This window comes from Bactrocera neohumeralis, unplaced genomic scaffold, assembly GCF_024586455.1.
Source record: "Bactrocera neohumeralis isolate Rockhampton unplaced genomic scaffold, APGP_CSIRO_Bneo_wtdbg2-racon-allhic-juicebox.fasta_v2 cluster10, whole genome shotgun sequence".
Lineage (NCBI taxonomy): Eukaryota > Metazoa > Arthropoda > Insecta > Diptera > Tephritidae > Bactrocera > Bactrocera neohumeralis.
In genome coordinates this window covers 9,141,153-9,157,851 of record NW_026089623.1, presented here as the reverse complement: position 1 = coordinate 9,157,851, position 16,699 = coordinate 9,141,153, and the positions used below count along the sequence as shown (strand labels likewise).

The window sequence follows — 16,699 nt, the reverse complement described above, 5'->3', positions numbered from 1 at the left end:
GAAATTAAATAGAAGCTTGTTTTGGCGAACAAAAAATTATACCTTTCCAAATTTCATAAAGGATGCAAATAATGGCGTTAGTACGTCGGAATCTTCGGAGGAGTGTGCAACAGAAAACCTGTTTGATATTTGGAGCCATCATAAACAGTTGGCCCACCAAAATATAAAATGTAAGTTTTCCAATTTATCTGCTATAACAACAACGGAAGTTGCAGTGCAAATGTATCTTGGATTACATCAATCAGAATCCAACAGAAATTTGGGATGATATGAAAAATGTATTTCCTGAATTGTATAAACAAGCTTCCAAGTATTTATCCATTGTGGCCATTTCAGCCCCTAGTGAGTGACTGTTTTCTAAAGCTGGAGCAACGATCACACAGCAAATAAATCGCTGGACAGGGAAAAAACTTTCCAAATTGTTATTTTTAAATTCTGTTTTAAATAAATAATTAGTTGTTTGTTCAAAAACTATTTATATCTTTTATTTATTGAGAAAAGGTTTTAATAGGTAGCTAAAATATATATCAGTTAAGGCGTACTACTGTATTTCACTTATTTATGGTTCTAAAATAAGCTATTTATCCTCACTAATAAAATACGTTAAAAAAGTTAAAAAACCCATCGATGTTTCGATACATCGATGTTTCAATGGCCGATGTTTCTAATGTCGATGTTGTTTGAAGAAACATCGACACATCGAACCATCGATGTTTCATTTCACGATGCTTGCATCCCTACTGCCTATGCAAATAATTCCTTCCTCTCTTCTTCGTTTGTTCGATAGTTACGCCGTTTGTTCGCTAGTTACGCCGGCGCTCTCATCGCTTGCAAAATTATTCCTCAAAACGTATTCTTATCCACAAATTCGTATAATTCTACGATTTTGGAATCCCACTTCTGAGATGTCAAGAATGTCCAAATTGTTTATTCAAATTATTATCAAACGTATACCAAAGTTTATTTAAAAATTATTATCGTACGAATAATAAAATATTGAAATGAAAATTAAACTTATTTTCCAGCGCTTGCTAGCACTACTCCGTTTGCTTGCTTCTTAACGAATGCCTCTCACTCGATTACACTGTCGGTGACACGTGTGTTTTGGGTCGTTATCGTGTTGTAAATAGAAGTAGCTGCTATGAACAGCCGATTTAAGCACACTTAAAATTAAAATTATTTTGCTAAAATGTTCAGAAACATGTGTTTATCCATCTTTGAAATGTACACAAAAAAAATAAATCCTCAAACAGTAAGGAATGTTTTGAAGAGTGCTTGTTATCATAGACGAATCGCACGTCGTAAGCAATACATAAGTAAGGATAATAAAGAGAAGAGTTCGGCGGTTGCTTAACAATATTTAAACAAACTGGTTTTGGGCAAACATTGTGTTCTCCGGCGAATCAAAATTTAATTATTTGGTTCGAATAAATCACGAAAAGTGTTGAGAAAGATCACTAAAGAGTCGCGAGGAAAAAATGCAGTGCCAACGGTAAAGCACGGTAGGAGTAATGTTATGGTTTGGGGGTATATGGCTGCATCTGGAGTTGAACATTCGGATTTTTTTTAGTGAAAAAAGGGATAAGAATATGTATCTGAACATTTTAAGAAAAAAATTTAAATTTTAAGTGTGCTTAAATCGGCTGTTAATAACAGCAAAATCAATTTCCAACAGGATGAGGACCTAAAATACACTTCATATCTTGTACGTACCGGGTTGTTATGGAAATAAAAATAACTCCATAGGTCCCGGAATCACTAGACATTAATCCTAATCAAAATATCTGGAACTTTTTGGAAAATCGTACTCGAAAACATCGAGTTTCTTCAAATTAAGGCCAAAAAACTGGATAATCGACTTAGAGGGTCAAAATATCGGGAAATAATACTAGAAATCGAGTGGGGGGCATACGTCGACGTCTAGGGACAATAATAGCAACAAAATCTAGGCAAAAAACCGCTAAGACTATTGTAATTCTTCTTCTTCTTCTTAATTGGCGTAGACACCGCTTACGCGACTATAGCCGAGTTAACAACAGCGCGCCAATCGTTTCTTCTTTTCGCTACGTGGCGCCAATTGGATATTCCAAGCGAAGCCAGGTCTTTCTCCACTTGGTCCTTCCAACGGAGTGGAGGTCTTCCTCTTCCTCTGCTTCCCCGGCGGGTACTGCGTCGAATACTTTCAGAGCTGGAGTGTGTGGCCGCTGTCTTTTAATTCGCTGAACTATGCCAATGTCGTCGTATATCTCGTACAGCTCATCGTTCCATCGAAAGGGATATTCGCCGTGGCCAATGCGCAAAAGGCCATAAATCTTTCGCAGAATTTTTCTCTCGAAAACTCGTAACGTCGACTCATCGGTTGTTGTCATCGCCCAAGCCTCTGCACCATATAGCAGGACGGGAATTATGAGCGACTTACAGAGTTTAGCTTTTGTTCGTCGAGAGAGGACTTTACTTTTCAATTGCCTACTTAGTCCGAAGTAGCACCTGTTGGCAAGAGGAGTCCTGCGTTGGATTTCCAGGCTGACATTGTTGGTGGTGTTAATGCTGGTTCCTAAATAGACAAAATTATCTACAACTTCAAAGTTATGACTGTCAACAGTGACGCTCCCTGCGGGGAGGGAGATAAGAATATTCCCGCGGTAAGGCACGCCTGTCGTATGAGGCGACTAAAATCCAAATGCACTATGTCCGACATTCACATGTCTGGTTTATTGAATGTCGGCATGGTCAGAGATGTCAGAAAAGTGCTACATTTAAATACTATCATATTCTTTGAATGGGTTTGCGATTATATAACAAACACAAAAATGAATGGGATAACAAAAAAATCATACAGTCGGGTTCTTAAGAATTCCTCGGAATTTTTGGGGGCTTGACTGGCAGTAGCTTAAGCGCAAGCTTGGGCTACAGGTCACACCAAAGACTAAAACATGGTACCACGGGGAGCAGCCGCCCCTGAAGTTCGCTTCAGTCTGCTCATTGGGTCTTGGCCCTTTGGGGAAATTCGTGGTGGCTGTGGTTTAAACCTAAATGCAGGAAGGGAAATTGTCCAATGTGGAGTCGCACTGCGGCCGGGTGCCAGACCCAGAGTACGGCAGAGGTTTTAGATGGGCCTCGAACCCGACCAAGGTGGCTAGGGTGTCTTCTTTGGTTTTCACCCGAACCGATTGGAACCAAAGTGTATGTGTGTGGGGCGGCACTCATACCTTGGTTTCTTCCAGAGTGTAGTGTTGTGCATGCACTTACACTTTGGGGCGCTGATCAACGTATTAATTTGATCTATGTGCTACTAGCAATAGATAGCACCGTGGATTTGAGTCTTCGCAGGCAGATACCCACGTAAAACACATTGACAGTTGTCAACAGTGACGTGAGAGCCAAGTCGCGAGTGCGATGACTGTTTGTTTGATGACAGGAGATATTCCGTTTTGCCTTGTTCACTGCCAGACCCATTTTCTGTGCTTCCTTGTCCAGCCTGGAGAAAGCAGAACTAACTTCGCGGGTGTTGAGGCAGATGATATAAATATCGTCGGCATACGCCAACAGCTGTACACTCTTATAGAAGATGGTACCTTCTCTGTTTAGTTCTGCAGCTCGTACTATTTTCTCCAGAAGCAGGTTGACGAAGTCGCACGATAGAGAGTCGCCTTGTCTGAAACCTCGTTTGGTATGGAACGGCTCGGAGAGGTCCTTCCCGATCCTGACGGAGCTTTTCGTGTTGCTCAACGTCAGTTTACACAGCGGTATTAGTTTCGCGGGGATACCAAATTCAGACATCGCGGCATAAAGGCAGCTCCTTTTCGTGCTGTCGAAAGCAGTTTTGAAATCGACGAAGAGGTGGTGTGTCGATTCTCCTTTCACGGGTCTTTTCCAAGATTTGGCGTATGGTGAATATCTGGTCGGTTGTTGATTTTCCAGGTCTGAAGCCACATTGATAAGGTCCAATCAGTTTGTTGACGGTGGGCTTTAATCTTTCACACAATACGCTCGATAGGACCTTATATGCGATGTTGAGTAGGCTGATCCCACGGTAGTTGGCGCAGATTTTGGGGTCTCCTTTTTTATGGATTGGGCATAGCACACTTAAATTCCAATCGTTGGGCATGCTTTCGTCCGACCATATTTTACAAAGAAGCTGATGCATGCCCCTTATCAGTTCTTCGCCGCCGTGTTTGAATAGCTCGGCCGGCAATCTGTCGGCCCATGCCGCTTTGTTGTTCTTCAGGCGGGCAATTGCTATTCGAACTTCTTCATGGTCGGGCAATGGAACGTCTGCTAAATCGTCATCGATTGGGGAATCGGGTTCGCCTTCTTCTGGCGTTGTGCGTTCACTGCCATTCAGCAGGCTGGAGAAGTGTTCCCTCCATAATTTAAGTATGCTCTGGGCTTCGGTCACTAGATCACCTTTGGGGGTTCTACAAGAGTATGCTCCGGTCTTGAAACCTTCTGTAAGCCACCGCATTTTTTCGTAGAATTTTCAAGCATTACCACTGTCGGCAAGCTCATCAAGCTCTTCGTACTCACGCATTTCAGCCTCTTTCTTTTTCTGTCTACAAATGCGTCTCGCTTCCCTTTTCAACTCTCGGTATCTATCCCATCCCGCACGTGTTGTGGTCGATCGTAACGTTGCGAGGTAGGCAGCCTGTTTTCTCTCCGCTGCGACACGGCACTCCTCGTCGTACGTAATTTGAAATGCCGTCCCACAATTCCCTTATACCGAGTTGTTGACGAGTGCTCTCAGAGAGCAGGAGTGCAGCCGAGTAGAAAATCGTTCGGCTGTCTGTTGTGATTACAGCTTCTCGACGTCGAACCTTCCTTGTGTTTGTTGGCGTGCGTTTTTTGCTGCACAGGGGCGGGTGCGAATCTTGGCTGCAACAAGATAGTGGTCCGAGTCGATGTTAGGACCTCGGAGCGCACGCACATCTAAAACACTGGAGACGTGTCTTCCGTCTATCACAACATGATCGATCTGGTTGGTAGTTTTTCGATACGGAGACAGCCAGGTAGCTTGATGAATCTTTTTATGCTGGAATCTAGTACTACAGATAACCATATTTCGGGCCCCGACGAAGTCAATCAGCCTCAACCCATTTGGGGAAGTTTCGTCGTGGAGGCTGAATTTACCGACCGTAGCGCCAAAGATAACTTTTTTTGCACACCCTGGAGTTAAAGTCGCCAAGCACGATTTTGACATCGTGGCGGGGGCAGCTCTCATAAGCGCGCTCCAAGTGCTCATAGAAGGCATCTTTGGTCACATCGTCCTTCTCTTCCGTCAGGGCGTGGGCGCAAATCAGCGATGTGTTGAAGAACCTCGCTTTTATGCGGATTGTGGCTAGACGTTCATTCACCGGAGTGAATGATAGTACTCGGCGACGGAGTCTCTCTCCCACCACGAATCCAACACCAAACTTGCGCTCCTTAATATGGCCACTGTAGTAAATGTCACAAGGACCTACTCGGCTCTGTCCTTGTGCCGTCCATCGCATTTCTTGGACGGCGGTGATGTCAGCCTTTATTTTCGCGAGGACATCAACCAGCTGGGCAGCGGCACCTTCCCAATTAAGGGTCCGGACATTCCAGGTGCATTCCCTCAAATCGTAGTCTTTATTTCGTTTGCCATGGTCGTCATCAAAAGGGGGGTCTCTCATCCGAGGCTGTCGTTTAGTTTCCATTGGTATTGTTTATACGTGGCGGGTCGCAAACCCAGCGCACAACCCTATGTAGGGGAAGTAATTACTATTATTTATATAAATAATCATTGGTGGACGTAAACTTATTTGCTATATATACATATTTTAAATTATTATCTAACGCGCTGTGTACAGTTCCATCTAATGATATAGGATTTTGTTATGGTACTTTTTTACTTTCAATTTTACTATTTTCATAATTATTGTATATATCTTTATCTACGAAATTTTCATTATTTAAAACAAAGTATCTGCATATAGTATCAGCAACAGTATTATCCTTTCCCTTAATATAAGTAATTTCAAAACCATATTCATTTCGTAGAATTTTCCACTTTTTTTTTTTGTTTTTTTTTTTTGTTAAATTGAAAAAGGTAATTTAATTACAATTACAATTTATATATATATCACTAGCGGTTAAGCCATCAGCTTAATTTTCCACCTTTGTAGCTTTTTATTCTTTTTCTTCTTAATTGGCGTAGACACCGCTTACGCGATTATAGCCGAGTTAACAACAGCGCGCCAGTCGTTTCTTCTTTTCGCTACGTGGCGCCAATTGGATATTCCAAGCGTAGCCAGGTCCTTCTCCACCTGGTCCTTCCAACGGAGTGGAGGTCTTCCTCTTCCTCTGCTTCCCCCGGCGGGTACAGCGTCGAATACTTTCAGAGCTGGAGTGTTTCCGTCCATCCGGACAACATGACCTAGACAGCGTAGCCGCTGTCTTTTAATTCGCTGAACTATGTCAATGTCGTCATATATCTCGTAAAGCTCATCGTTCCATCGAATGCGATATTCGCCGTGGCCAACGCGCAAAGGACCATAAATCTTTCGCAGAACTTTTCTCTCGAAAACTCGCAACATCGACTCATCAGTTGTTGACATCGTCCAAGCCTCTGCACCATATAGCAGGACGGGAATTATGAGTGACTTATAGAGTTTGGTTTTTGTTTGTCGAGAGAGGACTTTGCTTCTCAATTGCCTACTCAGTCCGAAGTAGCACCTGTTGGCAAGAGTTATCCTGCGTTGGATTTCTAGGCTGACGTTGTTGGTGGTGTTTACGCTGGTTCCAAGATAGACGAAATTATCTACGACTTCAAAGTTATGACTGTCAACAGTGACGTGAGTTCCAAGTCGCGAGTGCGACGACTGTTTGTTTGATGACAGGAGATATTTCGTTTTGCCCTCGTTCACTGCCAGACCCATTTGTTTTGCTTCCTTGTCCAGTCTGGAGAAAGCAGAACTAACGGCGCGGGTGTTAAGGCCGATGATATCAATATCATCGGCATACGCCAGCAGCTGTACACTCTTATAAAAGATGGTACCTTCTCTATTAAGTTCTGCAGATCGAACTATTTTCTCCAGAAGCAGGTTGAAAAAGTCACACGATAGGGAATCGCCTTGTCTGAAACCTCGTTTGGTATCGAACGGCTCGGAGAGGTCCTTCCCTATTCTGACGGAGCTTTTGGTGTTGCTCAACGTCAGCTTACACAGCCGTATTATTTTTGCGGGGATACCAAATTCAGACATCGCGGCATAAAGGCAGCTCCTTTTCGTGCTGTCGAAAGCAGCTTTGAAATCGACGAAGAGGTGGTGTGTGTCGATTCTTCTTTCACAGGTCTTTTCCAAGATTTGGCGCATGGTGAATATCTGGTCGGTTGTTGATTTTCCAGGTCTGAAGCCACACTGATAAGGTCCAATCAGTTTGTTGACGGTGGGCTTTAATCTTTCACACAATACGCTCGATAGAACCTTATATTCGATGTTGTTTGCTTTGTATTAGCCTCCTTAATATTATGCAGCCAAGTTAAAGGCGTATGGTCCGTTTGTATTACGAACTTTCGACCATATAAATAAGTTCGGTAATGTTTCACAGACCATACCATGGCAAGGGCTTCTTTCTCAATAGTACAGTAACGAATTTCGTGATCGGACAATGTACGAGAAGCGTAGCATATTGGGTGACTATTTTGATTCAAAACAGAGCCAACGGCAAATTGCGAAGCATCGGTGGTGAGTAAGGTGGGCCAAAAATAGTTTTTATTTTTTTTTTCTTAGTTACCATTAAAATCTCGTCCGACATGACAAAAAACAAGTTCTGGTAAGACCTGAGCCCTTAATATTAATATTAAGAGGTGCCTCATTGATATTTTTGATACAGGAAATTTTGTTTTTTTGTTTGGATTTTTATTGTACACAAACAAATATTTGGTAAGCGAGTATCAACACCTATTCTTATAGGAAATTTACCGATCTACAAAAAAGGTCTAGGACATTTTTTGGCTGAGTCAACTCATTCAAAGTTATTCGTAGTTAAAGTCCAACAGAAAATTATAAAAAATGATTTCCACAATTTTTCATCTTATATTACAAATTAATGGCTAATAAACAGAACAAATCATATTTTTCGTAAAACTTATCACATGTTTAGCGATGTAACCATAGAATTTTCATAAAATATCGATAATCGTTTAATAAAATCAATTTTTTAAGTACTTAGTTGAAACAAAATCTTTGAACTCTACTCAAATTTCAATGTTGGAATGGACGATAGTACTGTTAAAGAAGTATTATCAAATAGCAAACAAACATTCGTAACCTTGATTGAAGAAAATTTACGGGTACGAATTCATAAACTAGACTTTATAAAAATTATAAACGCAATGTGTTCTTAATGAACATACCAGAGTTTCCTCACTCAACAAGCCAATTTAAATTGAAATTTGTATGTCTACTTTATAGGTTTGTCAACCAAGAGATGACTATAAAGAACTTCTGGAGCTATCGCTGATTTTTTTGGAGGAAAAGCCAAAACCGAACTTTACGTTTAAATATCCAGGTCCAGTTCATCATGCTCGTTGGATGGCGAAAGCCATTTATTCGTTAAAAATTTTTCTCTTTAGAGAAGAATTTAAACTAACAGCGCGAGAATTCAATGGCTTACGTGAAGTTTGTATTTTTCTCGTTAAAATTTATTTAAAAGCTTGGTACACTACTCCATCTGTGATTTTGGCACCATACAATGACCTGACTTCCATGCAAGACTTAGTTGAGTATAACACTGTGAACAGCTCCGTATCAAAGTCAATGACGATATTTCAAACATTTGATTTACCTACTGACTTCATTGACAAAAATGTGGAATCTTGGTCACAGGATGAAAGCTATCAAGAGAATCAGAAAACGATAAGTTTTATTAAAAATATGATTTGTTATGTTAATTAGCCATTAATTTGTAATATAAGATGAAAAATTGTGGAAATCAGTTTTTATAATTTTCTGTTGGACTTTAACTACGAATAAATTTGAATGAGTTGACTCAGCCAAAAAATGTTCTAAACCTTTTTTGTATATCGGTAAATTTCCTATAAGAATAAGTGTTGATACTCGCTTGCCAAATATTTGTTTGTGTACATTAAAAACTCAAACAAAAAAACAAAATTTCCTGTATTATTTATATGGGAAATCGAAAATATCGATGAGGTACCTCTTAATATTAATATTAAGAGCTCCGGTCTTACCAAAACTTGTTTTTTGTCACGTCGGATGAGATTTTCATGGCAACTAAGAAAAAAATAAATAAAAACTATTTTTGGCCCACCTTAGTGGTGGGTCTGGCGGTTGTAAGACAGATTCGCTGGCTATGTCTTTTCAAGTTATTAAAAGAGTTCGAAACCCGATATTTTGAAAATTTAAAACAGAGTTTCCCTTTCATAATCTCATAAGCTACTTTTGCGTGGCCCCGTATAAATTTACGGTAATATCCTGTGATACCTAAGAATATTTTTATTTCTTTAAAACAAGTAGACGGTTTCATATTTTCAATAGATTTTATCTTTGAGGGATCCGGCTTTATACTTTCTCAGGACACGACCTGTCCCAAAAATTTTGTTGATAATGCAGCGAATTGGCATTTGTTAAATTGAATTTTTAAATTAGAAGCACGTAAAGTATTCAAAACCTTTTTAATAGAAAGAATATGTTCTTCAAAACTTGTAGAGAATATTCAAATGTTTGTATGTTCTTTAAGTATGCGATAATCAATAGCTACACGCCATTGTGGTTTTCCACTTTTATCAGCCTTTTTGAGTACAACCCATAATGGCGAATTGTAGGGACTACTCCTATTACTGGGAACGATTATTTCTTGCTCTGACATATCTTGTATCTGCCTCTCTACCTCTTCGCGATGTACCACTGGATATCTATAAAGTGGACTGTATCGCTTTTTGTTGTTATTCTACTAAGTAATGGGTTGTCAAAAAAGTCTTGCGGTATTTTTATTGAATTTTTTCTTTTATTGAAATTGAAATGAATTTTTGATGACTCATGCCCAGCTCTTGACCGATGCTACGGCTGCTACTATGCCGGTCTCTTTCGACCAATTCAGCGATTTTATCGCAATTTTCGACAACAGGACTTCCGGAGCGTGGCGCATCTTCGACCACCTCTACACCAAAACGAAAACGTTGAAACCATCGTGGTGCGGTGGAAATGGAAACTGTATCGGGTCCATAAACTGCATAAATTTTATTGGCGGCTTGAGATGCATTTTTGCCTTTATCGTAGTAGCACTGTAAAATATGCCGTATTTTCTCTTTATTTTGCTCCATGTTTGCGACGCTATAACTCACGAACGACTTAAAAGAAACGACAATCAATCAAACACCTGTTAGCGCGTGAAATGAGCTTTCCAAAAAGGTATAGCATGACCCGATGCGACGAATAAAACTAGAACTACGCGCTTTCAGCGCCAACTAGCGAAAATACCGCAAGACTTTTTGACAACCATTATTAGTGTATATTTGAGTACATGCGTAATGCATATGGATGCATACGTGCTTCATACACTGCCGATCAACTGAATAGGTTCGCATAAATTCGCTTGCATTTTCATAAATTTTTCATCACATATTGATCGTACGCATGTTTTTTTTAAAACGTTTTAATTTTACTATCGGGTGATTTTTTAAGAGCTTGATAACTTTTTTTTAAAAAAAAACGCATAAAATTTGCAAAATCTCATCGGTTCTTTATTTGAAACGTTAGATTGGTTCATGACATTTACTTTTTGAAGATAATTTCAAAATGTTGACCGCGGCTGCGTCTTAGGTGGTCCATTCGGAAAGTCCAATTTTGGGCAACTTTTTCGAGCATTTCGGCCGGAATAGCCCGAATTTCTTCGGAAATGTTGTCTTCCAAAGCTGGAATAGTTGCTGGCTTATTTCTGTAGACTTTAGACTTGACGTAGCCCCACAAAAAATAGTCTAAAGGCGTTAAATCGCATGATCTTGGTGGCCAACTTACGGGTCCATTTCTTGAGATGAATTGTTCTCCGAAGTTTTCCCTCAAAATGGCCATAGAATCGCGAGCTGTGTGGCATGTAGCGCCATCTTGTTGAAACCACATGTCAACCAAGTTCAGTTCTTCCATTTTTGGCAACAAAAAGTTTGTTAGCATCGAACGATAGCGATCGCCATTCACCGTAACGTTGCGTCCAACAGCATCTTTGAAAAATACGGTCCAATGATTCCACCAGCGTACAAACCACACCAAACAGTGCATTTTTCGGGATGCATGGGCAGTTCTTGAACGGCTTCTGGTTGCTCTTCACCCCAAATGCGGCAATTTTGCTTATTTACGTAGCCATTCAACCAGAAATGAGCCTCATCGCTGAACAAAATTTGTCGATAAAAAAGCGGATTTTCTGCCAACTTTTCTAGGGCCCATTCACTGAAAATTCGACGTGCCCAAAATTGGACTTTCCGAATGGACCACCTAAGACGCAGCCGCGGTCAACATTTAAATGAAATTATCTTCCAAAAGTAAATGTCATGAACCAATCTAACGTTTCAAATAAAGAACCGATGAGATTTTGCAAATTTTATGCGTTTTTTTTAAAAAAAAGTTATCAAGCTCTTAAAAAATCACCCGATATATTTCTGTCAATCAGTGTGCCCTAGTAAAGAACCGCTTGCTAAGTACCGTTACTTTGCATATTCTGTTTTGCTATTTATTTCGCTAATTTCTGTGCAATTGTTTGGTTCAACTGAATAGGTACAGCTGAAAGATTTTTAGTTTGCGATTAAACTTGGCAGTGTGGCGACACATTTTTGATACAAATTTTTTATTTCATATATTTTCTTTAAATTAAATGAAAAATGGGACGCGAACAACAATTATCCGAGTATAAAAGAGGCCAAATCGAAGCATATCGTGAAAGTGGTCTTAGCCATCGCAAAATGGCTCAAAAAATTGAATGTAGCCAAAATCTTGTGAGTAACTTTTTGAGAAACAAATCAGAATATGGCAAGAACATGAAAGGCGGAGTCAAACACGTCCCACGCCGCAGTCAGGAGGCATATTGTGCGAGCTGCGTCCAATTCACATCTTTCAGCACCCAAAATTAAAGAAATTTGCGGTGTTACAGCCAGTGTGTCTACAGTTAAACGAGTGATTTCGTCGGCTGATCATCTAAAACGAATTACACTTAAAAACCACCGTTAAATGATGCACGTAAAGCTTTACGTCGATGAGCGCGTCGTGGCGGAGATGGCCGTGTACGTGTTGTGGTTGGTTGGGTGCGTTGTCGACGCCGGATAAGATCGCTGCGTAATCTGGTACGGGAGTTGGTGCGATTGGCTCGTGTGGGAAATCGATGAAACAAAGTGGGGTGCGGCCTGTGGCAATATTGACAGGCACCGTCGGCCCAGCACTCTATGGTGGCGTGGTCATCTGCCAGGCAGGTCATGCAATGCCCGTGGGCCCTTGCAACCTGTTGTCGTTGAGCGGGCTTCATGCTCTTAAAAATTGTACATCCTTTCAGGGCGTGTAGGCGATGGTACAGGCTGCAACATGGAGGCCCCTGTGGCTCCAATGGCTGCTCTATAGCGACTTCGGACCTTACGGTGTTGGAAGTGGTTTGGGTCTCCTCTACGTCCATTTCTATGGGAATATAAAATTGCATTAAATTGATTTTATTTATAATTTTAGAATGTAGTTGTTGTAACTACATATCTATACATATGTATATGTATAATTGCTTGATCTTTAAAGCGCTTGTTTGAGTTTATTTTTATATACGGATTGTAAAGCGGGTTAATTTCGAATTAGCGAAATTGATTTATTATTTTTTCGATTTGGGGTTTTGGTTAAAGTTGTTCTTCGCTGTTTGGAAGAAAACACAGTTTAGTGACTGGTCGAGCTAATATGCCGGTTTGTGTTCAAACATCGACTACTCATATGTGACCATCTGATCCTCGATGAACCTTTTCAATGTGACCTAGTCGCCATTCTGTTGGAGGAAGGCATTCGTCCTGTATGATGACGCATTTTCCTGCATTGGCTTCCTTCTGGGCTGTTTTCCATCGATATCTCTTATGGAGATCTTTGAGATAGTCTTCCTTCCATCTGTGGCTGAATTCGTGATGGAGAATATTGATTCTTTCCCATCGATTTATTAAAGTAAGTGAGTCTCAGGTATGGCGAGAAGAGGAGCTCCTCTGAGGAAGTGTCCAGGTGTAAGAGATGTGAAATCGGAGTTATCTTGCGAGAGGGGTGATATATGTCTTGAATTTAACACGGCTTCCTCATAATTGAATTTATGATTACCAGCCGTTTTCTTTAAATGGGACTTAAAGCTTTTTACTGCTGATTCCCAAAGTCCGCCCATGTGTGGAGAGCATGGAGGTATAAACTGCCAATCGATCCCTTGGGGTGCATATCTGTTAACTATTTCAGGGGAGACTTCTTTCGTGAAGTTTATAAACTCCTCTCTGTTGCTCTTTGAGCTTCGACAAAGTTTTTCCCATTGTCGCTCATTATTTTTGAAGGAAATCCGCGTCGTCCGACAAAGCGTGCAAATGCTGCAAGAAAAGTCGCAGTTGTCAGATCTGAACAAAGCTCGAAGTGTACTGCCTTTGACGTAAAACATACAAAGACAGCCACAAAACCTTTTCTAAATGAAGAAGACCTTAACATCGAGGCCTTTATCTGGAAAGGTCCAGCAAAATCTACCCCAGTGATGGTAAAGGATAGAGCATAGTTGCAGCGTTCAGGTGGTAAAGCTGCCATGATCTGCGTACGCATTTTGTGTTTGTGCATGGTACATGGTTTACACATGAAAATCGTCCTTTTGATTTGTGGCTTTAGCCACGGTATATAAAATTCTTGACGGACCATTTGTTGCATTAAGCGATGCTCACCATGCAGTGTAAGCTGGTGCAGATATGCTAGAAATAGGTACGTAAAACGCGATTTCTCTGGAATAATGAGGAGTTCGCTAATCTTCCATTTGCCCTTATTAATCCCTTAGAGTCCAAGGATGGATTTAAAACTGAGCTTTCTTTTTCGAGAGGTCGCTTTTCAAGCAACTTTGATTTCTCTTTGCTGAAATAGCGAGTTTGTGTATATAATATTAGACTGACCTTAGCATGTTGCAAGTCGGAATGCGTTAGTTGTACGCAAGGATCCTTTGGTGCTCCTTTCATTTTTTGTTTAAATCTTTGAATGAATTGGTTCATATAAGCGACTACCCTTAGTGCTCTAGGAAATGATGAAAATCTGTGGAGAATATTATCCCCTTCTGGAGTGATATGAAAATTCCTATTTTCCTACTTTCCGGAGGTATGATATTCCGAGCAGGAGACTTTGGCCAGAATTCTGGTGATTCTGTTAGCCATGTGGGACCGTTCCACCAGAGTTTAGTGCTGGTGAAGTGCAGTGGCTTGCAATCTCTTGTCCCAAGATCCGCCGGGTTATCTGCACTTGCAACATGTTTCCATTTTGCTGAGCCAACTAAGTCTGAGATTTGAGATACTCGGTTAGATACATAGGTCTTCCAGGTATAGGGTGGTTTTTCTAACCATGCTAAAACTATCTCTGAGTCTGACCAGAAATACATTTTATGATCGTTTAATTTGAGATGGGTTTGGACGTGTGTAATTCTGCGTGATGTTAGGGGTGAAATTTACCCATCGAGGGATTCGAATTTCGGATATGGTATGTAAGTTGTTAGCAAATTGAACCCATTTCGATAAACGTAAGGGTTTTACTGGGTCATCCCATTCAGTGCCATCTTGCCACAATTCTTGAATGAGGATTTTAGCTTGAATCATTATTGGCGAAAGCCATCCTGCGGGGTCGAAAAGTTTAGCCACCGAGGAAAGTATTGAACGTAAAGGCAGACAAAGCAGATATTGACTCAATTGTATATGAGAATTGATCTGTTATCGCATTCTTTTGAATCCCTAAAGTTTTGGTGGTACTATCTTTTTCAAATTTAAGGAAGTCTGTACCTAATAAGTCGTCTTTTTTAATGTCTTTTATTATTTCGGGATGATTTGATGTAAATTTCTTTAGCGGGAAACCTGCTGAATTTAATGCTTTGATCACTTGCGATAGTGATAGTATGTCGTCCACGTATGTTTGTGTTTGCAACACAGAAGATGCTAAAGGCAAATTTGTTGCATTTGTTTTTGCCACTTCATGTAATGTTCTAATGGCCAAATAGGATGCACAATTGATGCCAAAGGTGACGGTTTTAAGTTTGTAGTCGATGATTGGACTATTACTTGATTTGCGGAAGACTATACGTTGGAAATCTTGGTCATCTTCATGTACTAGAATTTGTCTGTACATTTTTACAACATGAGATCAGGTTGCAATGTTGGCCCTGTGTATAGTACATCATTAAGTGATTTTGAGGCATTGAAAACAGTCGTACTTTTGATGTAATTTTATCAGGCCTTATTACTCCATGATGTGGCAGATAAAAAGATAATTATCTACCTTTAGATACCTTTTCATATGGTACAGTTTCTTCCATATGATTAAGGTCAAGATATTCGTCCATCACATTATCGTATGCCGATTTAAGCTCACTTTTCTTTATCAGGCTTTTTTCCAGGCTTAGAAATTGCTGAACTGCTGATATTCTAGAGTGGCCTAGAGCTAGTTTCAGGAAAAGCTATCGCAAAGATTAATTTTTTTTCTTTTGAAAAAGTTCGATAATTTTTTTTTTTTTAATGGGACTGAAAATTTTTTGAAGTGTATCAAAGTATCTTCAGTTCACTCGCGCTTATTTGTATATTGGTATCTGCAAACGAATCAAGAACGCGAATGAGAAATACAAAACGTAAAGTTGTTTGTATGTATCTATTTATTATCGTATGTTTGCATATGCATATGCTCTATATGTTTGCTTTTGTTTAGCTTTGCTCGTACCCCCTTTTAGGTATGTATGTAATTGTTATATATGTATATATGTACGATATGTATATATATATGTTATAAAAATGTAACATATACCAAATTGCTAATCGCACATAAATGTATAAAAGCGCGGAAAAAATAGAAATAAATAATATATGTATGTTTATATATTTATGTAACTATGTATGAGTTGAAGTTGTGAGGAAAGAAATGTTATGTGCAAATGTATATATGTATGTCGCGCGGGAGATGCATACGTTTACCGGCACATTGGTACATACATTCATAAATGTAATGCCTTTTTTTCCATTATTTCTTTGTTCTTTTTTTTTATTACCTACCTTTGCTTGAATGTTCTAAGCGATCCAGCTTGTTGCTTTATAGCCCAAGGTGTATCGCTGGAAATTTGCAAGCAACGAGTACTTGTCTTTGTAAATTGTTATGGTTTCAGGTAGTTTAGTATTATTATGTGTTATAGGTTTATGCTAAATTATGTTATGTATGTAGCATATGATTGTGTATGCACATAAATATGTACATACATATGTATGTACATACATATATTAAAATGGGAGCATTTGTAATTTTAGAAGAATATGCTTATATATGTGTAGGTTATTTTTTATATACATATGTATATATTTGGTTTTCTTTTCGTATCTTCCGCTTTTGCTTAGGGTTTGAGCGATCCTGCTTGTTGCTTTATTTTAGAGCCCAAGGGGTATCGCAAGAATTATCGCAAGTTATACTTGATTTAGGAATTTTTTTTTTTTTGAAATTATGTAATGAGGTGTCTA

The 16,699-nt window shown here is 39.7% G+C and overlaps 1 protein-coding gene and 1 long non-coding RNA gene across 2 annotated transcripts in view; one reads left to right on the top strand and one right to left on the bottom strand.

Moving 5' to 3' along the window:
• Positions 1-16,699, top strand: part of LOC126765079 (lysosomal thioesterase PPT2 homolog) — a 541,306-nt gene that overhangs the window by 325,639 nt on the left and 198,968 nt on the right. The gene's annotated exons all lie outside the window — the stretch shown is intronic.
• On the bottom strand, positions 11,673-13,642 carry LOC126765128 (uncharacterized). The gene is made up of 2 exons (XR_007668277.1): positions 12,219-13,642; positions 11,673-12,164 (listed from the first exon to the last, which is right to left on the bottom strand). It is a non-coding gene; the product is annotated as an uncharacterized LOC126765128 (long non-coding RNA).